General features: G+C 42.2%; 1 long non-coding RNA gene across 1 annotated transcript; it reads right to left on the reverse strand.

The window, feature by feature from the left end:
- Positions 1-1,834: 1,834 nt before the first annotated feature.
- LOC119722961 lies at positions 1,835-9,183 on the reverse strand. The gene is made up of 2 exons (XR_005270502.1): positions 9,086-9,183; positions 1,835-3,882 (listed from the first exon to the last, which is right to left on the reverse strand). It is a non-coding gene; the product is annotated as an uncharacterized LOC119722961 (long non-coding RNA).
- Positions 9,184-10,232: the final 1,049 nt, after the last annotated feature.

Genomic DNA, 10,232 nt, shown 5'->3' on the forward strand with positions numbered 1-10,232 from the left:
ATTCCAAGTTAATTTTGACATTTTACAACTACGGTTAATTTTTTTTGTGTACATGTACATTTCAATGGAATGTTGCTTCTACCATTCAGGAAAAAAAACCTACATCGACAATATAACTTCAAAAAAACTATCAATACACCTGTCTTCCGTGCAAAAAAAAAACTAAATAATCAGATATCTATCCAAAAAGAAGATGACAAAATAAGTGTTTTAAAGTCATATAGCTCTCGCTTTAAAGATAGTACCAATGACACATTTCCTGTGAAATTTTCTTTCTGAAATGCTGCTTTATCAAATCAATGATGCTCAGTCATCGGTGACTAAAGTCATAGTAGCACTTAGTAAGGCGCAATTCCTTCGCCCAATGGTTCACCAAAGCCTACCGTGGAGGTTCACACAAGCGACTCGCCGCGCGTGGTGTACCCACTACCTTCTTCCTCATTTCATGACAGCGTGCAGGTCCTTTAGATCTGCAGCGAGCCTTCAGTACGGAGGAGGGAGGGGTGCTCTACAGGTATTTCGCTAGTATTCTCCTTAGAGATTTCCAATACGCTGTTTAGGCAATGTTATCGCGTGACAACGCCCTTGAAAAAGACCCACGATGTGACCACGTATACTGACTCACTTTGTGACCATGTACATTTTATTCATCACACACCTGGTCAATTGTTTCGACACTGATTGGACGGCAGCAACATACAATCCAGCGTCTGTACACTTCACTTAGATTGGTTACAGTTTTGCTGCAACCAGTTCAAGTCGTTCACATTTGGACCAACTTCTTATATCCTCCGGAGCAGTGACTACTTCTTGTTTTTCGGAGTGTGTTCCTAGAACAAAGAATGTTCAATGTTCAAATCAGTTTACAAGTGGCGTGTCTCTGGATAAACATCCTGAGGAGCTTTGGCATCAAAATTTGGTTGTTAAGACGCCATACTTGTCGATTTGCTTGGTTTACAGTTGCCATGACTGGATCCAGAGATTTCCGTCGAATTTGGCCGTTTTGCAATGTTATTATAGTTGCAGCGTCTTTCGTTGGATAAATGTCCACCACAAAGGATGACATCAATCCTCTAGGCTTACGCAGAAAAGAACGGACGCTGAAAGAACTGTAGTCTACTTAGAATGCGCCTCAAATCTCGGAAACCTTTCTGCAGGCCCTTCAGGGGGGCCGATTTCACGAAACGCTAAGACATCCGCTAGGATCCATCGCAGAGCTGGGACTCGTCTTTAGTCCTCAGATGAGAAGGAAGACAAGACAAGTTTCGTGAGATCGGCCGAAGAAGACTTGGCTTGATTAATGCCGTCCACGCAGGAAAGGAGACCTCGTGATGGCTTCTGCATGGCGATGTTGTGCTAAACTTTCCTGTCCGTAGCCAACCTTGCTGCTGTTATTTCTTTGGATTGATCTTGCAGTCAAGCCATCGTTTTGGTGGACGGCCTCTGGGTCTAATCTCCTTTGACATTGCCTTCTAGTACCATTTTGGGGGTATCTTTGTGAGTTGCATTCTTTAACGTGGCCGTAAGCACAACTAGTTCCAGAAGGAACTTGAACTACGCTGTGAGCTCGCCATTTACTCTGCGATGGCTTGTCAAGTGCATGCAACATTCATATCAGCTTGCTTTTGGTATCCAAAGAAGGCCATTGGCCTTCCATAGGCCCCTCTGCCAAACCAAATCAAATGCTTTTTGGAAGTCGATGTGGCAGCAATAGAGGTTCCTGTGTTTTTCCAGGTATTTCTCACTTAGATAACTAAAAGTGAAAATTTGGTCAGTAGTAGCCCTCCCTGTTCCAATCCTTTAGGATCAAAGTCCAAAATGTCTGGGTATATACCAATGTCACCTTGTCCAGGTGCTTAAAAAAGATGTCCAAGGTTTTCAAACTCCCGCGAAAAAAAAGCACCTTTAACACAACAGTATGACTGGTTTATCTTTCAGCAACACTCGACCATTCATTCAACCCAGTTACAAGCTGATCATCACCTTTGTGACCTTCTTTCGTTATGAGCAGCTTTCTGCCACATTCTCACTATTCGACAAGGATTTAATGTGGCTTCCTAGCCCGACAGGGAGGCATACAAGGTCATGTTTCTTTGAAACAATTTGGGAATTTAATGCCAATTGACAGGATTTGAGACACCTATAGCTACAAGTACATCCGACCGACTACTGAGCGATTTGATTAAAATATTCAGATTTAAGATGTTCCGCCATATTCCACCTTCTTTGATGAGTGACAAAAAGTCGATTGAAAAACATGTTGATTCTTCTCAGACCTGATCTGTAAGTACAGCAATGCGTTAGGTAGGATTGAATCCTTGCTTCCAAAATTATTGTGTTTGGAACACCTGCGATCGGCGACAATCCACATTAAGTTTTGGAGACGGCCCCACGGCCGTAATGGGAAAACGTAATGTTCGTCATCTTAAACCTGGAGTAAACTTTCTTGTCTGGAAAAAAAATAGAGACAAAAACCAAAATTGATTTTGGTGGTACCGCAAAATTGAGTGAAAGTGTTCCGAGGAGTGGCTTGTCATTTATCAGCCCTTCCATGGTCAAGTCTGTATGGGGCGTCCGAGGGAACTGGGCAAGTCGCCCCATGCTTGGTGCAATATTGGAAAGAGTGCCCAGTTAGTGGCGACATGACTCAGTGGTGGGGTTCGTGATGTTGTACCTTACAAGCTTACAATGAAGTCGGCAGCGGAAATAAACTCAGCTCGTTCGTTTCGGCGTATTATTTTTCATTTGGAGTAGCGTTCCTTGCTTGCTTTGGCGACAGGTTCCGAAGGGACTCGGATGAGGGCTGGGGCATTCCGAAATAATTCTGACGAAGAATATTGCAAATCATCGGTAAACCGACAAAAATTAACACGCCGTCAACCCGCGGGGATAAAGTAAGAAAATTCCCCTTCCAACGTCGTCTGTATTCGTCACAGACAGCAAATTGTTGGGCATTAGGGGAAGAAGCTGGGCCTCATTGATTAGAGGCATCGGAGGGTAAGTATGTAGCTTAACGTAACTTTTGAGGAATTACATGTGAGTACACCGCAGAGCATGCATAGTTGGTAAGACTGTGTGTGAGAACTCCAAGCGAATCTCCAGATAAATATGCATTGGTAGTTGTTCTACGGGCAAGTAGAGTGCAAGTAACTGAGTTATTGCTTCATGACGGTTAAAAAAACGTCACGGCAAAAAGCATCTCCAGCGGATACGCACACGCGTTGCACCGTTTGTTCAGAGCAAAATGAAACGCTCGTTTGCTGATCGTTCGGTAACCTGTATATACTGCAAACGCAGTTATGTAAACAGCTGTACAAAATTCGAGTTTTCTATAGGTTTGTGCACAAACACTGAGACGCCCAGCAGGCATCACTTTGTACATGTGTCAGCGCTCTAGTATTTAATATAGCTCTATGAGTGCAAGTAGACTTGGGAGGGTCGAAAACTCACCGTGCCTTTACATGTAATTGCACTTATCACCAAATGTTACAATAACTTTATGAACACGCACAAAGTTAATTATTCAACCCCGAAAAAAGAGAGCTTTTGGAGGTCCGGGAAGACATTTTAACTTAACATACAAGTATACTTTGTTTTCTACAAACACCCTTATAATTTACATTACATTGTCATGATTGAATAACCCTAGTAACAATCAACAAAGAAACAAGCAGAATGTGATACGAAACCACAACACTGCTCAAGGAGAGTGAAGAAATTGGCGTCGACGTCCTGCCATCCTTGCTTCCAATTCCTTTCGTGTATGACTGTCTGCACTTCTAGCTGCGGCAATGTAGGAAAACACACACAACATGGCATATCCAATGTCATGTGCCATATTAGACTGAAACTTATGACGAACTGTTTCCTTGAGTTTCGGGTCTGTGAAACAAAATTGTTGGCACACGTTCTTGATTTTCGTACGTGTATTGCAAACCATTATGAACTACACTCAACCAAAAAAGAAAAAACAAATCTTAATACTGTTTGTCTCACTCAAAAACTACTGGGCACATCTTGCGACTAACGACTGATCAGTACAGCAATTCCATAGCAATTCAGTCATACCCCTTGTTAGACCCAAAAACTAATGTGTACAAAATTATGCAATTTATGACAAATGGTACTGAAAAAAAAGGTACACTTTTTTTGTATACGTGCAGGGTGCGTGTTGAACCCCAGCTTTGCACGTATTAGAAAGTGCAACTGTTTTCGGTATCATTTGTCATGAATTGCCACTGTTTTGGCTCAAATAAAGGGTATTGGCTAGATTGCTAAGGAAATTCTGTACCGATTAGTCGCTATTTGAGCGAGAGGTGCTTTTTGAGTGAAACAAAAAGTGGAAGGTTGAGTGCAGTTCTTTATTACACTAAAAAAAATCTAGCAGGAAGATAGGGTTTCCATGCACCCCTGGATACATTTTTCCAACATACGATTATGGAGTTTAGTAAATGATTTTTGATGTAAGCAAGATAAAATCTCATACCATTGGGTTTTATTTGGCGGCCATCTTGGGCTTCGACGAAAATCTGTTATTTTGAACTAGGCATTATACGAAGCCCAATTAAGGTGTAGGCTTAGTCTTGTAGCTGGAAATGCTGAGTGCGGATGTGAATAATCATGCCAGTATGGTGCGGCCATCCCTTCCCTTTTACTCACTGACTTCGCACCAGAAAACTGTTGAGGAGGCGGAAGATGAAAAGTGGAAGAGCATCAAGGGAGATTGGTTATGACGAGTTTTTTTTAATTTTTTAAGATTACGACTAAGACGTTCAGTATGACGATGAAATGTCATTGATGACCACTTCTCTAGCTTCTCATGTCGCTGAAGAAGACAAGTGTATTAGAACAATTTCTTGTTCGTAATCAATCTCTAATACTCATCATAATCAATCTATTGATGCTCTTCCACTATTCCTTTCCACTGGAATAGTACTACTACTATGGCAAACACTACGTCATAGCTGACGATGGTTGTAGCACAACCAAAGAAGTTTAGCTATCACGCACATTCTATTATGAATTGCAAAGACCCACTCTTGAGTGGCAGTCTCTATCACAGCGAGTGCAGGTCAAGGATGAGGGCGCCTGAGATGAACATACCCGCCTTTTGTGTGGCTCCCTTTGTCAGTCAGGAAGATTTCTAGCATCGTCGGCCAACCTCGACACCTTCCTGCACGCGGCCTATTCCTATCGATCATTTTAGGCGCCGACCATCCTCTTGACATAGCCCAAGCTATTAAAGACGTCTCCATGCCTAGGTAAGCAAACGTGCATGCTCTAAAACCTCCGTGTTGGTCACTTAATCCTGCCAGCTTATGCAGAGCATGCGTCTGAGGCATCGGAAGTGGAAGCTGTTTAGTCTCTTCTCCCTGACCGGCATAGGGTGTTTAGGTTTCACAGCCGAGTGCCCTGAGAACACAGGCCTGGTACACTTGCATCTTGGTGTGCACAGTCACGTGATGCTTGGCTATTCTGCTGTTGAGCTCTGTGTCAAGAGACAGTGTGTTGGAGATGGCTGATACGAGGTAGGTCAAGGTATCTACCCCCTAAAGAACGTGTCCGTTGGTGGTGATGGCAGTCTACAATGTTCTGGGTCATGATATTGGTCTTTATCATGTTGATGGTCGGCCCAAAATTGATTGCAGGCGCGGGACAATCGATGAGCCGCTGGAGTGGGGCTTTATTGTGGGACGCCAACCAATGCATCATCAACTTGGGTATGCAAACTGGTGCAGCCTCCAAAAGCGTAGGTACTAGGCACATTATAAGAAGAGCATACCAAAGAGAGTGGGAGCCAACACGTACGCAGCCCTATTTTACTTTACTTCTCAATGGGAAGGTATCTTATGTTACACCGTTGAAGTTCACGCCCTCGTGGAAGGATGGTATCATGCCCATCCCTAGGGTGGCAGCCGATCCCCTGCAGCAGTTTGAAGAGCCCACTAACTGCTGACCAGTTCCTAAACCTTTTGTCAGGTCTATGAAAGCAGTATAGAGTGGCATTTGCTGCTCCTGAAACTTCTCCTGCAACTGGCGAAGTGAGAATATATCCACAGTGGGTCTGCCCGCTCTAATGCCACACTGCTACTCCTGGTTGACACGTGACGTGAGGCTCTGTAGACGGGTCAGGACAATGCGTGAGAAGACCTTTCCGACTAAGCTGAGCTGAGAGATTCTGCGATAGGTTTTACAATCGCAGCTATTGCCCTTCTTTCTGTACAAAGTGACGTTGTTTGCATCACGCATATCCCTGTGGAATGTTGCCCTTTTCCCAGCAGAGGCAGAGGAGTTCATGAAGGCGACGCAGCAGCACTGGTTATTAGGACTTCAGGGAAGGATACCGTCAGGGTAGGATACCGTCAACAAGCAAGGCAGCCTGTGGCTTTTCTGAACTCTTCCAGTTGTGAGGGCAGTGTGGATGTCTAGCCTCTCCCATGACTGGCAGGTCTTGGATGGCTTCTTTTGGCTATTTGTCACTGATTCTATTTCTTCCAAGTTTGACTCGGCGTCCTTACGTCCTTCTCTTCCTGTTTGAAGAAGTGGGCGAGGTTTAGACCATCGACCAAGTGGGGCCAATCAGATTCCTGTAAAGTGTCATCACCGCCTGTAGGTTCTGCCAGAGCCACATCAAGACTGTCGACAAAGTGCCGAGTCCTCTCTGGGTACGAGCTTCGCTTTGCTGGCTACGAGGCAGTCTGAGTGGTTCCACTCCTGATTTTCAATTGATTCCCGACACCCAAATTACTCCGAAAAACGTGTTCATTTGTCATTAAATTTTGTCATTCTTAGATCCCCGTTACAAAACTCATGTCAATAATCGATTTTCGTCGAAATCCAAGATGGCCGCCAAATGAACCCCATGAAACAACATATGATCTGGGGAACAAAAAAGTTCTATTTCAGGATACCTTTTGGATTACAAAAAAGTAGGTTTAGAAAATATGTCCAGGGGTACATGGGAACCCTACAGTCCTCCCCAACTAATATGCAATAACAGTTGGCCAACATAAATGCTTGCAAACAAATGAGACAACAATGTACACAAATGAGACAACAATGTACACAACAATAGGGAAAAAATGATGTCACAGGCAAAAAGGGATGGGTTTTGTTTTCTTTGTTCTGTTTTGGATTTTGGATGGGGGGTTTAAGTCCTGCCTAATTCGATACAGAATTTGAAACGGAATAGGCAAAAGGACAAGTTTTTCCACTTTCGAATCTCAATTAATTACTTAAACACGTACACACAAGTGTGCATCTGCCTACAACTCCAAGGCATTTGCAAAGCACAAGAGTGAAACCTGGTGTCCGGAGTTATGTATCTTGTAGTTCAAAATTACTTACGGCGCCTTGATCAGAAATTTTAAAAGACCATATCGAATGGCAGCTCAAGCCCCACAAGTGTTCTAACAAATAACGGAGTGGATGATTAAACCAACCAACAATCAATTCATTAACAGCCACTAATCTATGTAGTTTAGCAGCCAGACCCTTGCATTTACAATCTTTTTCTACAGCCACCTTCAGCAGATATCATGCCACCAAGGAAGTTAGTTGATGTACCTGGCCATATCAACGAGGAGTAGATCTTCAGCTTCCGTCTAGCCAATCACCAGCTTAGTTTTGGGAACACTGAAACACAGGTGCAGGGCTCCATTTTACTTTCTTTTTACTCTACCCGTATGTTCTCTCATGTTGAGCACGGATGAGGCAAATAAAGTGCAGTAGCATGAGCATATAATACAGTCTGCTGAGCTTTCACATCGACAGACCATCAGTCCAATTGTCCAGTGCTCGTATCATAATGTAGTCAGGATAAAGGTTTAAGATAGATGTAGATAGATACAACCTTGCCTCACACCCTGACTGATGTCCACCGTAAAGATGATTAGCTGGATTTAATGACAAGGGATTTCAATTTCTTTCAGGGCAAGTCCACAAAGTAATTGAGCTGCACAAAGTTAAAAGCTTTGCTGTGGTCAATGAAACACAGCCAAAGGTTCCTTCTACATTCATGGCATTACTCCATGATGTGACAAAAACTTGCAATGTGTTCCATGGCCTCTTCGGAAATCCAGCTTGTTCCGTAGGAAAATGTGATCTCAGCCTGTCACTGATGATGTGCATTTACATCTTACTTACATGGGGCATTAAGGCAATGGTCCTGCTGGTCTTACATTTGGTTATATTTCCTTTGTTTGGCAAAGAGCTGAAACCGCTTTTTTTCCCCAGTCCTTTGGCAACGGTTAAAAGCGCCGAATTGTTACACAATTTTTGCAGCATCTTCGTCTAATTTCTTCAGGAACTCCATAGGGATGTCAATCAAAGCCAGAACCTCTTTAAGGCACAGAAACAGAAAGAAACAGAAGTGGTTTTATCTTAAATTCAAACCTCATCTCCCAATTGTGAAGTCTACAGTTGTGCACTGGCTGATGTATGTAATGACTTGCCCTGGCACAGTCACAGATGTTTCATTGCACAACTCCACACAGGTGACATCATGGCGTCAGCAGCAGCACCAGTCATTCTGCAGTACCAGCCAAATGGGCTTTGGAGGATACGTTTAAAAGAGAGGTCTCTCTGCAAGGCACCCAACTTCAAATTCAGCAAAGTTTGGCACAAGCTGCAAGCCTTTAAGTATACACTAATAAGCCTGATAATACAAAATTATGTAAAGAACTTACCTAAAATATATTAAGATTCCTACTATATTACTGGAGGAACGAATCATGCTGCTCTCCCTGTGTGAACTCGGGAGCTGACCCACTCAAATGGTTCCTCCGCAATTTAACACAGTTTAGTGGACATTCATTTGCATTGTAACGATGGTGGACAATACCATTTTCTTGGAAGGGCAGTGCAAGCTGTTTCACAGGGTCATATATAAAAACAGCACAATACTAATCCATTATCACAACAATCCACAAAGAAAAAATAGTGGAAGCCAAAATAGCAGCTGTGCTATGCTTCAATTTCCAGTTAATTTTTGTTTTTAATTCAGAAAAGCTTTCTAAAAGATTGCACAAACCACATGTGTGAATATGGAACCAAAATGAGATAAGTAATCAGCTCCAGTACTTACCATACTCCGCAAGCATAAAAATATCCTTCTTGGTTTTGTACTCTTTGATATCTTTCAGCTCTATGAACCACTGGAGAGAAGAAGAAAAAACAAAAACAAAGGGAGAACAACCTTGATGAGACATTTTGCTAACGCAGTATACAAACTTTCACGGAAATGGTAACCCCTCTAAATTTATTATTGACATGTTTAAGGCTACAAATATGAAGTTAAAACCAACCCTTTAAAGTTACCGAGGCAAGATTTAACTTTCCAAAAATCTTAAACACGCTCTATTTTAGACGCAAGTCGTTATTTAACCATTTCTTCTGGCTAGGCGAGTCAATTCAGGTTCTTGCACGCAATGCCGAGTGTAAAGATCTATCTCACTTACTGCTTTACTTCGTCCAGTTTCATTTCCCCTCACTTTTCGTTATACAGCGTGTGTCAATGAAAACGCAGGATTAGAAACAAAAATATTAAGAATATAAACCACCCCTATTCATCATAATGTTAACCCTCTTTTCAAAGTACCTTTCCTTCTCTTCACTATGCTTTTTATCCCATCTCATTTGGACAATCCTGTCCAGAGATAGAGTACATTGAAGAAGGGTTATAAATTCCAAGCTGGTCTGATTTGTGAAATCACACATACCTAATCACACATACCTAATGATAATGAAAGGTTTGAATTCAGTACAGGTGAAACGAGTATTTGTGGATCACAAAGAAGGACATGTGTGGCAGGATTAGGCTTACATAATCCTTTAGTCCACAATCAATGTTATTAGTCAATAATTCATGATGCTTTGAAACAATGATAGTCCAGTTATTAAATTTAAGTGATACTTATCATCAGTTGTTTCAAAGAAAATTTTGTTCTGGTTTAATTGTCTTCAATGAATACCTGCATAACTGGTCGTTGTGTTAAGGTCATTGAATCAGACCAACCCGCTTCAGAAGGGCTTCACAAAACTTGTCATAACTTTTGAACCAAAAGTCCAAATTCCACCAAACAAAACTCTTGTCAAAGATGAAATTATGGACAATCAAATCCTTATCAAATTAGGCACACCAGTAGCATAATTTTCTCAGAAAAAAAATCGCTTTGAATCCTGCGTTTTTATTGACACACGCTGTAGTTGTTTTCTCTCTCTTGTGTGTATTC

The sequence above is a fragment of the Patiria miniata genome, unplaced genomic scaffold (genome assembly GCF_015706575.1).
Source record: "Patiria miniata isolate m_02_andy unplaced genomic scaffold, ASM1570657v1 HiC_scaffold_1, whole genome shotgun sequence".
In the NCBI taxonomy this organism is placed as follows: Eukaryota; Metazoa; Echinodermata; class Asteroidea; order Valvatida; family Asterinidae; genus Patiria; species Patiria miniata.